The sequence below is a fragment of the Pan paniscus genome, chromosome 8 (assembly GCF_029289425.2).
Source record: "Pan paniscus chromosome 8, NHGRI_mPanPan1-v2.0_pri, whole genome shotgun sequence".
Classification (NCBI taxonomy): Eukaryota; Metazoa; Chordata; class Mammalia; order Primates; family Hominidae; genus Pan; species Pan paniscus.
Genome location: NC_073257.2, coordinates 114192959 through 114207169, shown reverse-complemented (window position 1 = coordinate 114207169; position 14211 = coordinate 114192959). Strand labels below are relative to the sequence as shown.

Below are 14211 nucleotides of genomic sequence, written 5' to 3'. Positions count from 1 at the left end.
TGGGAGGCTCTGAGAAAGAGTTTCTAGGAAGAGATAAAAATGGAAGAGAAGAGCTGTGTGTTTGACCACGTGGAAAAATAATATTCAGTTTTTAAAACTTGTAGAATTTGAGAAGAAACAGTAACAGTAACAGAAAACAGCATATTTTCAAAAGGAGGGGAAAACTTGAATAATGAATTCAAATGAATAATACTAAAGATCTTTTTTTTTTAGAGACAGGTGTCCTGCTATGTTACCCAGGCTAGCCTTTTTTGTTGTTGTTGTTGAGACGGAGTCTCACTGTGTCACCCAGGCTGGAGTGCAGTGGCGCGATCTCGGCTCACTGCAAGCTCCGCCTCCCGGGTTCATGCCATTCTCCTGCCTCAGCCTCTCGAGTAGCTGGGACTACTGGCATCTGCAACCATGCCCGGCTAATTTTGTTTTGTATTTTTAGTAGAGACGGGGTTTCACCATGTTAGCCAGCATAGTCACGATCTCCTGACCTCGTGATCCATCTGCCTTAGCCTCCCAAAGTGCTGGGATTACAGGCATGAGCCACTGCGCCCAGCCTACCAGGCTAGTCTTGAACTTCTAGCCTCAAGAGATCCTCCTGTCTTGGCTTCCCAAAATGCTGGGATTACAGGCATGAGCCACTGTGCCCAGCTATAAGGTCTTAATAAGGTAAAGAATGAGTACTGGTTTAACCAAATGGGGTGATAATTATATTGGGAGGATGGAGGAAAGGAGAATAGGGGTGGTGGGTATTGCAAATGTGCTATATCTACATGTAGGAGTAGGAAGTCAATAGATAATGCTTAAAATGTAAAAATCCTATTTAAAAATGTAGTATCAACATATTATTTAGAAATAGAAAAGAAAATAACTGAATAAACAGCTAAAACAGTTTAGGGAGGGGACCTTGAAACGGGGGGAAGTTGGACTTTGCAGCACAATTTGACTTTTTAAAACTATGTACATGTATTACCTAAAGAGAAATAAAAATAATAGAAGGAATTTATTATAAGGATCCTTAAGAGTGATAAGCAAAAATTTGTGTACCAAGATATTTATACCACATTGCTTATAATATTGAAAAACTGGGAATAATCTAAATAACCACTGGGCACGGTGGCTCATGCCTGTAATCCCAGCACTTTGGGAGGCCAAGGTAGGTGGATTGCTTGAGCCCAGGAGTTCAAGACCAGCCTCGGCAACATGGCGAAACCCCGTCTCTACAAAAAAAAAAAATACAAAAATTAGCCGGGTGTGATGATGCGCACCTGTAGTCCCAGCTACTTGGGGGGCTAAGGCAGGAGAATCACTTGAGCCCAGGAGGTTGAGGGTGCAGTGAGCCACACCACTGCCTTCTAGCCTAGGCAACAAAGTGAGACACTATCTTAAAATAAATAAATAGACTGGGCATGGTGGCTCACACCTGTAATCCCAGCACTTTGGGAGGCCGAGGCGGGTGGATCACAAAGTCAGGAGATCGAGACCACGGTGAAACCTTGTCTCTACTAAAAATACAAAAAATTAGCCAGGCGTGGTGGCAGGCACCTGTAGTCCCAGCTATTTGGGAGGCTGAGGCAGGAGAATGGCGTGAACCCGGGAGGCAGAGCTTGTAGTGAGCTGAGATCACACCACTGCACTCCAGCCTGGGTGACAGGGCGAGACTCCATCTCAAAATAAATAAAAAATAAATAAATAAATAAATAAATAACCAACAACAGGAAGCTCTTAAATAAATTCTGTAACATTCATACAATGAATAATATCATTAGATCTTATTTTCTAATGTGTAATGATGTGGGACAATGCCCATAACATGATAAAAGAAGAGGCAAAAATGTATAGAATATGATTCCCATTTTGCTAAGGGTGATATTGTGTTTGCGTGCACTAAAAAAAGATAAAATAATAGTTATCTTTAGGTGATTGGACTATGGAGGTTCTTGTTTCCATCTCTTTAAACTTTTTTATTTTTTTAAAGATGTAGTCTTGCTCTTGTCGCCCAGGCTGGAGTGCAATGACGTGATTTTGGCCACAGCAACCTCCGCCTCCTGGGTTCAAGCGATTCTCCTGCCTCAGCCTTCTCAAGTAGCTAGGATTACAGGCATGTGCCACCATGCCTGGCTAATTTTGTATTTTTAGTAAAGATGGGGTTTCTCCACGTTGGCCAGGTTGGTCTCGAACTCCTGACCTCAGGTGATCCACCCACCTTGGCCTCCCAAACTGCTGGGATTACAGGCGTGAGCCACCATGCCTAGCATCTTTAAACTTTTTTGTATCTTCCTAAATTTATATAATAGTCTATGTAGACATGGGCTATTATTATTTTTTAGATACAGGGTCTCACTATGTTGCCCCGGCTAGACTTGGACTTCTGGGCTAAGTGATTCTCCCATCTCAGCCTCTGGAGTAGCTGGGACTACCAACACATGCCACTGTGCCTGGCTTATATTACTACTAAATGTTATTTTTAAAAAGCTAGTTAGAAAAAAAAAGGGGGCACTGGGCAGCCTAAATCACAGAGTCTGAAGACTATTATTACTAAGTTTTAGTAAAACTCACTTCCCAAAACTTAATATGAGCACTGCTTTGTTGTTCATGAATAGCTAAAAATGATTGTTTAGCATAATCTCCCATTATTAGGGAATTTAAAATAATTATTTAAAATGGCATTTATAGGATTACTGAAACAATACTGGCCTTCCTGCATTCAAATCCCTCATCCTCTCCTTCAGTGAATATTATTTTGTACCTTCTGTGGGCCTGGCACTGCTAACCATTGGATATACAAAGAAGAATAATCCAAAGTCTTGCTTACAGACTATAGACTACACTAGCTTTTATGACCACAGCCAAACTTCAAATTTTCTGGGTCTTATTTTATCAGTTGGTCTATCTGTCTATCTATCTAAAAGGATAGGACTGGAAATGGCCATATGGCTCAGAAATTCAATGACTATGATTTCTGATTGTCAGGCATGCCAAGTATTCTACTCGTTAACTGTGGCACAGTTTTATATCTGTGACTCACTGAAGACCTAAATGGTGGTTCTGTTCCTAATGCTTGTTAAAAAGACACTAATATTGTGATGAGATGGAGAACAGGTAAGAGGAAGAGGACTACTAAAATTACCAAGAAGTATAAGCAATCCATGTCCTTACTTAAACTGTACTCAGTCAAAAACTAGACAGGTCAAAAAGTAGAGGGAAGGCCGAGCACGGTGGCTCATGCCTGTAAATCCCAGCACTTTGGGAGGCTAAGGCGGGCGGATCACCTGAGGTCAGAAGTTCAAGACCAGCCTGGCCAAGACGGTGAAATCCCATCTCTACTAAAAATACAAAAATTAGCCAGGTGTGGTGGCACACGCTTGTAATCCCAGCTACATGGGAGGCTGAGGCAGGAGAATCGCTTGAACCCGGGAGGCAGAGGTTGCAGTGAGCTGATATTGCACCACTGCACTCCAGCTTGGGCGACAGAGTGAGACTCCATCTCAAAAAAAAAAAAAGTGGAGGGAAGGAAAACAGAAAGGTAAATGACAGAGACTACTGTCCTCATCCTGATATGAATTGGTAAGAGGATATAGCACTAATAGTACTATATTAGTACTATTACTAGTATTAGTATTATATAGTCTGCTATCAGAATTAATTTCTTCCTTCTTAGAACTTCTATAGAGTTCTGTTGCTTTAGTATAGCATATTCTAGTTTATGGAATTGCTAAATTGTAGTCTGCAAGCTCCTGGAAAGCAGAAAGGGACAAGGCTTCTTTGCTTTTCTGTTACCTACAGCAGGGGTCCCCAACCCCCAGGCCATGGACCACTACCAGTCTGTGGCCCGTTAGGAACCAGGCCACACAGAAGGAGGTGAGCAGCGGGCGAGTGAGCATTACCACTTAAACTCTGCCTCCTGTCAGATTAGCGACGACATTAGATTTTCATAGGAGCACAAACCCTATTGTGAACTGCACATGTGAGGGATGTGAGGGATCTAGGTTGGTGCTCCTTATGAGAATCTAATGCCTGATGAGCTGAGGTCGAACACTTTCATCCCAAACACCTCCCTTGCCCTCCAGCCCCACTGTCTGTGGAAAAATGGTCTTCCATGAAACCAGTCCCTGGTGCTGAAAAGGTTGGGGAACCGATGTTCTACAGTGTTAGTTAGATTCTCATAAGGAGCACGCAACCTAGATCCCTCATGTGTGCAGTTCACAATAGGGTTCACACTCCTATGAGAATCTAATGCTGCAGCTTAACTGACAGGAGGCAGAGCTCAGGCAGTAATGCTTGCTCGCCCACCACTTACCTCCTGCTATGCAGCCCAGTTCCTAACGGGTCTGTGGCCAGGGGGTTGGGGACCCCCTGAAGTAGAGGACCATGAACATAGTAGTCTTCAACTGATGTTTCTGAATTGGTGGAGAAAGGTCCTATGTAAGTACTGAAGAAACCTATACTCCAGTATTCCTATCAAAGATTTCTTGTCATTTCCAGGAAAATTGGTAATAAGCGATGTTTACAAGGAATAGGGCAGCACCTGAACAGAAGGTCCCCCCATATGTGACCAGTGGCTGTTGGCCAGGAGTGTGAGTTTAGAGAAGTAACATCTCTGAGAACAGCCTGCCAATGGTGATGGAAAGAAGCCTAAACTTTGAGGTGGCTGTATTTGGAGGGGAGGCCATTTTGTGCTCTTTGGGGAAAATGTTAATGAGAGGTTTCACAAATGTCAGACTTGCCTGATTAAATGAAGCCAGCTAGGTAGATGTTTTTCATATTAATGCCATCTCTGCTGAAAGGGGAAGAAAAGGAGGTTTGAGAAAGGGAAACGATAAACATCAATTATTTACCAAAGAAATTATGCTTCTGCTAACTTGGGCAAGGATCTCAGAGAAGAGAACTGTTATATGGCAGGCATGGCTACTCCATCTCCTTACCCATTTCAAAAAGAAAAATTCAAGCCTTGAAGCCAGGAGAAGTAATAGAACAGTGAGATCAGTGCCTGGCCTAGGGTGTCTACTGATTAAGAATTTAAAGGAAGCTAAGGAAGTTAAATTGTAGAGAAAGCTCCATTTGAACTGTTACTCTTAAAACTTAAAGGAAGAAAGTATAGGAGGAAAAGTCACTCAAATAATTGATAGGTTGCTGGGTGCGGTGGCTCATACCTGTAATCCCAGCATTTTGGGAGGCCTAGGCGGGAGGACTGCTTGAGCCCAGGAGTTCAAGACCAGCCTGGACAACGTAGGAAGATCCCTGTCTCTACAAAAAAAATTAAAAATTAGCCAGGTGTGGTGGTGTGCACCTATGGTCCCGCTAGTTGGGAGGCTGAGACAGGAGGATCACTTGAGCCCAGGAGGTTGAGGCTGCAGTGAGCCATTTTCACACCACTGCACTCCAGCCTGGGCAAAAGAGCATAATCCTGACTCCAGAAAAAAAAGATATGTTTAAAGGATTTCTTCTTACTTAGTTTGAGCTTATGTCTTTACATTTTTTCAAATGCATATATGGTTTCTTTTTTTCTCTTCTTTGACTTTACATGCACAGAACTGGATTACTTATAATCCCTGTTCCTGACATACGCTCTCATCACTGCTCCTAAAACTGTTACCAAGAGTTTAATAGTTTCTGCCATCTAAATTAAAGGGTAGAGGTGGGCAAATACTGTTGATTAAGAGAGCTCAGCCTCCTTTTGGCCCTTGTTTCTCCCTAGCCCAGCCTGCAATTGTGTCCCAATCAACCAGCATTAATACAGATACACAGAGGTATTTATTTGCTGCTGATTCTGCCTAGCTGTATTCAGACTCGATCTCCATGTGTATTTAATAAATCACACTAGTTAGGTGGACAGGATTAGTTCCAAGTCACCTAATGACTATATCATGAACTGCAGCATTAAGGGGATTAATATTAATCTGAGCCATTGTAGTTCAGTGGAAAAGCCAGTTCATTCTCCAACAGGAGCTCAGGCCGACAAGAAATCCTCAACAAGACCAGGAAGATTAATGAGGGCTTCTACATTCTGCCTGCAAATCTTCACCTACCAGGGTGTGGGGCAGTGAATCCCAGTCCAGACGAGCTCATAAATAACCTGCAATATCACAAGTATTTGGGGCAGCTGAGCCCCAGCAAGGGAGGGCCAGCTAGCCCTCTCCATCTTCTCCTCCTGTAACCCACACCACTGAGATGGCACAGGAATTTTACAGGCCCACAGAGCGGCTGGTTTTGTTTTCTTTCACGTAAGGGCCCACACCTCGTAAATCACTTTCTTATTTCAGGAAAAGAAGTATACTGACTGCAGTACCGACTCATGTGTACTCAGAAGAATATGAAACTTGTAGTTAGTGCCACTTGCCTAAAGCTGGGAAAATAACCCAGCCTCCATGATACACAGAACGTGCTTTCAAGTCACAAAAGCTTTCCTTTGCTCAGCAGCACAATTCCTCTTCATTAGCACCTATAATATGCTATATCTGGATTAGGCCTCTGGAGTTCCCATTCAGAACTACTTTCTTGGCCCTGCCTAAGTGAGCACTCACTAGAAAGTACTGTATCTATAAGACACCACAGCCCTGCACACAGGGCTAAGGTGTGCATTTCCACACACCTTAGCCCCAATTTCACCATTTGGAGACCATCAAGATGAGCCTAGCCAAGCCTCAGATTTCCACAGGACAAGGCACAGCTCAGATTTAACTGGCTCAGAAAGGAAACTCATGATGCCAGTATGAGACACAGACAGAGAAAGCAACAGACCACAATTAAGCTCAATTCACTGGAAGATCTGTTTCTTCCTCAGTGACTTTACAGGTACCCGAGGCAAACACCAGGAGCAGTGTCTCATGGGAAAAGCTCTATCTGCTGAAGAAACCAAAACAAACAGTTGTTTCTACCTGCAGCAGTTTCATAGTCTGGGAACACCAAAAGTATAGGCTTACTCCAACTAAGATCTTTTAACTAAGATCTTTTAACCTGCATAGACGACAGCAGGTCAGCTGTCAGCATTCCCTTGCAACGGAGGGAATTGCTAACTAGAATAGTTAGGCCCTACCAACAAAGATTATTGAATTGAAAACTAAACTTTAGTAGCATTAAAATAAGTGAACCAAGGGCTGGGTGCCAGGTTATCCAAAGTTTATAAATGCGTGCCAACCAACCTACACATAGAGCTGCCGTGGCTACAGCTAAGCAAAAGAGAAGAGACCCATTAAGTGGATTGTTCCTCAACCCCACAGCAGAGTAGGGCAGAGAGAGATTTAACATTTTCTTTCTTTTTTTTTTTTTTCTGAGACAGAGTTTCGCTCTTGTTGCCCAGGCTGGAGTGCAATGGTAAGATCTCAGCTCACTGCAACCTCCACCCCCGAGGTTCAAGCGATTCTCCCGCCTCGGCCTCCATTGAATAGATGGGATTACAGGCATGCGCCACCACGCCCAGCTAATTTTGTATTTTTAGTAGAGACAGAGTTTCTCCATGTTGGTCAGGCTGGTCTCAAACTCCTGACCTCAGGTGATCCTCCTGCTTTGACCTCCCAAAGTGCTGGGATTACAGGCGTGAGCCACCACGCCCGGCGAGATTTAACATTTTCTAAGTTTGTGAACAGTGCACCATACTTATAGAAGAGATATTTAAAAGTGGGGCCTACTCAAGCTCTTCATTAAGTAAAGGAGGAGCTGAGGGAATTGTTATGGCTGGGTCTCTGTTTTTCAGTTAAAACACAAGGGATGAAAGACTCTTATTTGCTGGGGAAATGTCCTGAAATGGTAGGGAACCAATAAACCCTCAGTTCCACTGGAGTAGTTCAACTTTGGGGAAATTCATGGGGCATAGGAATAGTTGATTCTACAGCTAGCAAAGGCAGTTCACTTGAGTGGGAACAGAAGAAATTAGGCCCATAGCCACAATTCATATTTTCCTGACAGCCAAGCTGGTTTGGATGAAGTCACCAAGGGACTGACAGGGTCAAATGACAGAGGTTTTCTCATCACCCTTAGCAAACCAAGGTTTGTAAGTTCCCATCAGACACCCTGGCCTTGCTTCTCAAAAGACAAACACATAGAAGCAATAGCGTAAGATCATCCTGGAGAAAAAGATGGGAATGTGTAGCAACTTTTCTTGATACTTGCAAATGGCTCAATTCTCTCTTCACCTATATTTCCTGTACCATGACTTCATTTTCCCTTCCCATCCCCTGCAGCTTCTCTTTTAGTTCTAAGAAAATTAACCACTCCACACACAGACTATAAAGCCCTTTCTTCACAGCCGCGTTAGCCTTTCTTAAGGCTCACGCCAGTGGTGGCCCCAGAACAACTAAGGACATTAAACAGAAGTGTTATCATGCTAAAATCATGTGTATACACCACAGCAATCTGCTTAAACTTGCAGCCCTGATGCAGAGTGACTAGGAGTATTTACAGTACTTAAGAGCTCCTCTGTTTCTTGCCAGACATTCCTGTCCTTTTAATAAATAAGTCCTCAAGCCATCAGAGGAAAGATGCTCCCTGGACATGGGGTACTTGTGTTATATCACTGTATGGGAAGGGGACTTCTGTAAGTGGCAGCAAACTTCTTTCCTCAAAGCACCCTCTAAAGGAGAGTACCCTGCACACTGCTGAGTCCCCAGGCCATCATGTACACAGGAACAGGGCCATCCAGCGGGATGCATCAGGCTCCAGGAATGCTGAAGTCCACATATTTGCCATTCAACACCAAAATGGCTTTTCAAGTTCAATCAGCTATAAATGTTGCTTTGTTTTAATTTTCCACTGAACTTCCTGGAACCTATTATCCAACTGTCAGGGATGTATATTTAGCAAGAGCAACATGGCCTCTTTGCCGCTGCCCCACTGCTCATGTCACCTCTAATAAACAGAAAAATCAACCCCTTCCTCAACCCCTGCTCAAATGTGGCTTGGGGGTGATAAAGAACAGTCTTGGTGTATAGGCCACAAACTGATCAACCTCCCATAGTTAATGTGTAAACCCCAAATCTCTCCTAGGTTGATGATGCTGCAAGGTTTTCTTAGTGCCAAGAACACCTAGTGCTTATACTCATTAGAATACAAATGTGCGTGCAGGCCTCTATTCTAGGGAATGCCAGCAGTAGAAATGACCTAACAGAGATCTAACACAAATTAAGAGGAATCTCAACTAATACAGGCGTAGCAGACCTAAAATATTCAGTGCTAATCAGCATATCATGTTTAATAGGAATAATCTGAAAAACCAAAATCAGGAAAAACAAGGATAAGTAGGGCATATGTACAGCTTCAATTTCATCTTAGGAAGCTAGTTTGAAAATATAACCTCCTTTTGATCAATAGAACATGAGGCACGACTTTTCCTACTCTGTCAAGATTCTTTTGTCTTTTTCAGCTACTGACACTTTTTACTCTGACATCAAACAGTAAGAATAGACTTGCCTTGAAGGCGAAACATATGTACCCTATCACTTTTCCAATTCACCACTTCTACCAACAACAAATCCACCTAAATCCCGTAACTATCCACATGGCTTCTTTCCAGTTCCATAATACCCAGTACAACTCTTCAAGCCCAACAGAAAAGATGAGGCCTATATATGTTTAAAATACAGTTGGTTGTATTTTCCCTAAATTATACAAATGAAAACCAAGAACCAAAAAATGAGATTTTTCTACAACTTAGAAACCCAGACTATATTAACACTAGAATTGAAACTAATTTCTAGGACTAACTCAGCATCACTAAATTAGCTTCTGGTTAAAATTTTATGCCAACAGATCTAGAATGGGGAGAAAATTCAGGAGAAGAGTAAAACAAAATCTTACCTTTCATTCTACAACTAATAATGAATTAAATTCCAGATCCATAAACAAGGACACACAAAAATCATAACTAGGTTATGATTTAACTAAAAAACAAAGATGAAAACAAAACCCCAAACCAGCCTTATCTCAACAAATACAGTGCACAAGAATCTCCTCATCAGCTATGGGAGGTGAACAAGCAATATCTCACTTACAAATGAGAACAGTGAAGCAAAGCTTTAAAAAGCCACAAACTCAGCTTACTAAAGAAAAAGAACAAGCTTCACATTTACAACCTCTGGGGACTGACCCTGATGGGGTAAAAATCAGTATTACAGGAGAAATAGTAGACCTCCTTCTTGCCATTTCATTTTCGTGATCTTATACTCATTTCCCCAAAGGCCATCTTATTAGAGCTGATGACTAAAATAATTTACACACTTGCATCCACAGATTTAACATTTACTATTTCAGCTATTCAAGAGTGACTCTGAAGGAAGTCCCAAGACAAGCTGTAATTAATAACTTTTCTGAGACATGAGTTTGATTCCTGCTCTAAGGCTGATTGGTAGCAGTAAGTTGTTCACCTAGTGACTGGGCCTAGCTGATTACTCAGTTGTGCAAACTGAAGCCCTGTCTCCTCCATCAGCTCTAATAAGACAACACCATTAAGTGCATAACTCAATGAATTTTGCAAACCTAACCACTCATGTAGTCGGCACTCAGATCAAGACACAGAGCACTATTAGGACCCAGAAATCCCAATCATGACTTCTTCCAGTTGCAATCCCTCCAAAGATAATCATTATTCTAACTTCTTAAACCACTGATTTTCTCTGCCTGAACTTTACATAAATGGCATCATGAAGTAGAAGCTCCTTTGGTTTGGCTTCTTTTTTTTTTTAATTTTATTATTATTATACTTTAAGTTTTAGGGTACATGTGCACAATGTGCAGGTTAGTTACATATGTATACATGTGCCATGCTGGTGTGCTGCACCCATTAACTCATCATTTAGCATTAGGTGTATCTCCTAATGCTATCCCTCCCCCTCCCCCTACCCCACAACAGTCCCCAGAGTGTGATGTTCCCCTTCTTGTGTCCATGTGTTTTCATTGTTCAATTCCCACCTATGAGTGAGAACATGTGGTGTTTGGTTTTTTGTCCTTGCGATAGTTTACTGAGAATGATGATTTCCAATTTCATCCATGTCCCTACAAAGGACATGAACTCATCATTTTTTATGGCTGCATAGTATTCCATGGTGTATATGTGCCACATTTTCTTAATCCGGTCTATCATTGTTGGACACTTGGGTTGGTTCCAAGTCTTTGCTATTGGGAATAGTGCCGCAATAAACATACGTGTGCATGTGTCTTTATAGCAGCATGATTTATAGTCTTTTGGGTATGGATTGGCTTCTTTCACTCAATATTATGCTGGAGAAAGTCATCTGTGTTGTAAGATATTGTAGTTTACTAATTCTCATTTATTTATAGTATTCCACTATGAGAATATACCACATTTTACTTATCCATTTTATTTCTGATGGAGATTTGGGCAGTTTCCTCTTTTTTTTTTTTTTTTTTTTTTAGCTTCTGTGAACAACACTGCTATAAACATTCTCATAAACATCTTTTGGTGAACATATATATGATTACCTGCTGGGCATATTCTTAGAAATGTAATTGCTGGCAAATCAGCTCTTGTAGATGCAGCCAGCTTTCCAATTTACCCTATTTACCCTTAGGGTATGAAAGTCTGAGTTACTCCACGTCCTTGCTATCACTTGATATTGTGTATCTTTTTCATTTTTGCTATTTTGCTCTATGTGTAGTAGTATTCTATGGTGGTTTTGAAGTTCCCTCATGACTAATGAAGTTGAGCACCTTTTCTTATGTTTACTGATTATTTAGGTATCCTCTATTGTGAATGTCTGTTCAAGTCTTTCTCCCATTTTCCTACTGGGAAATCTGTTTTTTTGTTTTTTTTGTTTTTTTTGAGACGGCGTCTTGCTCTGTCACTCAGTCAGGCTGGAGTGCAATGGGGCGATCTCGGCTCATTGCAACTCTGCCTCCCGGGTTCACGCCATTCTGCTGCCTCAGCCTCCCCAGCAGCTGGGACTATAGGCACCCGCCACCATGCCTGGCTAATTTTTTTGTATTTTTAGTAGAGATGGGGTTTCACTGTGTTAGCCAGGATGGTCTCAATCTCCTGACCTTGTGATCCGCCTGCCTTGGCCTCCCAAAGTGCTGGGATTACAGGCGTGAGCCACCGCGCCCAGCTGGGAAATCTGCTTTTTTCTTATTGATTTACACCGGTTCACACAGGGACCTTTTTTTTTGCCAAGGTTGGTGATTTGTGAACATCACTATAACAATTCCTTTCAAAAAGCAAAAATGTACTGTATTTCATATATGTCTCTATCATTCTGTAGTTAAAAAATTCAAACTCAGCTCATATTCTAATTTTTAAATAGCAGAATCAGAATCAGAATCCTCAGATTTTATCATCCTGAGGCTCTTGGCATCTAATAGCAACATGCACTGAAGTCCATGTTATAGTAAGAGCTGAAAATCATCCTCCCACTATAACAGGAACAAAAGTGTGGGGAAAGAGGAAGAGAGAAAGCAATACTTTTCCTGGGATGAAAGCCTCTACAGCACAAGGCCTGATTAGTAAATGGAAATTCTGGATAGTCTCTGAATAGAATCCTTTTCCACCTTTCAAATAATTTACAGCTTAATGTCCGCTAAATTTAGTAACTTCTCCCATTTGTCCATGGCAAGGAGATTCTTGGCTGGCTTTCCATGGTCATTACAGACCTTCTCATAGATCCCTGAAATATGATGTGGCCATCAAAATGTCAGCACTTACCTGCTGCCCACATTGTGGACACATGGACCAGTTCACAGGTCAGTGACTGATAATATGAGGAAACAAGACCAGCTTCAGATCTAATTCAAGAATAGATACCTGACCATCCCCATGTTCTCAATAATATAAGCTAATAATAATGGCCAATTCCTTGGCCACATCAGTAACTATCTAAAGAGACAGCCCTGGCTGGGTGTGGTGGCTCACGCCTGTAATCCCAGCACTTTGGGAGGCCCAGGTGGGCAGATCACCTGCAGTCAGGAGATCAAGACCAACCTGGCCAACATGGCAAAACCCCATCTCTACTAAAAATACAAAAATAAGCCAGGCTTGGTGTCAGGCGCCTGTAATCCCAGCTACTCGGGAGGCTGAGGCCAGAGAATCGCTTGAACCTGGGAGGCAGAGGGTGCAGTGATCCAAGATTGCGCCATTGCACTCCAGCCTGGGCGACAAGAGCAGAACTCCATCTCAAAAAAACAAAAAACAAATAAAGAGACAGTCCCTCCCAGAGCAATCACATAAGGGTGGAAGAAAGAGCATTAATAAATAGAGCAACCAAGTAGTGAAACAGCAGTAATTCTGTTGATGAGAACTCCCATGCTCAGAAACCTTCAATGAATGATTTCCCACTTCTATTAAAAATGAATTAAGGGGAATAACAGAATTTAGAGCTGTAAGGAAACAGACACCCAGCTCATTTCCCGTCTCATTTGTGTTTATGTGTGTGTTTGAGTAGTGCAGCTGAGGTCAAGAGAAGTAAAATCACTTACCTAAGGGTAACACAGCTAATTATGATAAAGCCCAGTCTATATCTCAAGTCTTCAGGCTTCTTCTTAGGTATCCTTTAATTGTATATATATATAGTAACCTTGCTCAGTTGGTATTTAAGGGCATCCACAACATGAATCCAACCTACCTATTCATCATTCTCTCCCTCTGGAGATCCCTGCTCTCCCCCAAACCTATCATCCTATTTCCATCATTTTGAGAGGGATGCTCTCCTTTTACCCTTCACCTGCCCAGAACAGTACTTCACACTCATTTAAAGTGATCATGTTTGTATTACACAAAGCACCCACAAGTGTCTGGTATACAAAAGATATTCAATACAAATTTATTGAAATGACTCTTTAGGAAAGAAACACAATGAAAGGACTCGAATTTATTTCTTTTTTTCTTTTTTGGAGACAGAGTCTTGCGCCATGGCACTCCAGCCTGGGCGACAAGAACGGAACTCCGTCTCAAAAGAAACACAGTGAAAGGACTCCAATTTCTTTTTTCTTTTTTTTTTGGAGATGGAGTCTTGCTCTGTTGCCCAGCCTGGAGTGCAGTGGCATGATCTTGGCTCACTTCAACCTGTGCCTCCTGGGTTCAAGTGATTCTCCTGCCTCAGCCTCCCAAGTAGCTGGGACTACAGGCACGTGCCATCATACCCAGCTAATTTTTGTATTTTTCACTATGGGGTTTCACTAGGTTGGCCAGGCTAGTCTTGAACTGCTGACCTCAAGTGATCTGCCTGTCTTGGCCTCCCAAAGTGGTGGGATCACAGGGATGAGCCACTGCATCTGGCC

At 42.2% G+C, this 14211-nt stretch overlaps 1 protein-coding gene across 5 annotated transcripts in view; it reads right to left on the bottom strand.

Annotated features, from left to right (window-relative positions):
* The window catches only part of GBF1 (golgi brefeldin A resistant guanine nucleotide exchange factor 1), a 137518-nt gene that overhangs the window by 63281 nt on the left and 60026 nt on the right, over positions 1-14211 (bottom strand). The gene's annotated exons all lie outside the window — the stretch shown is intronic.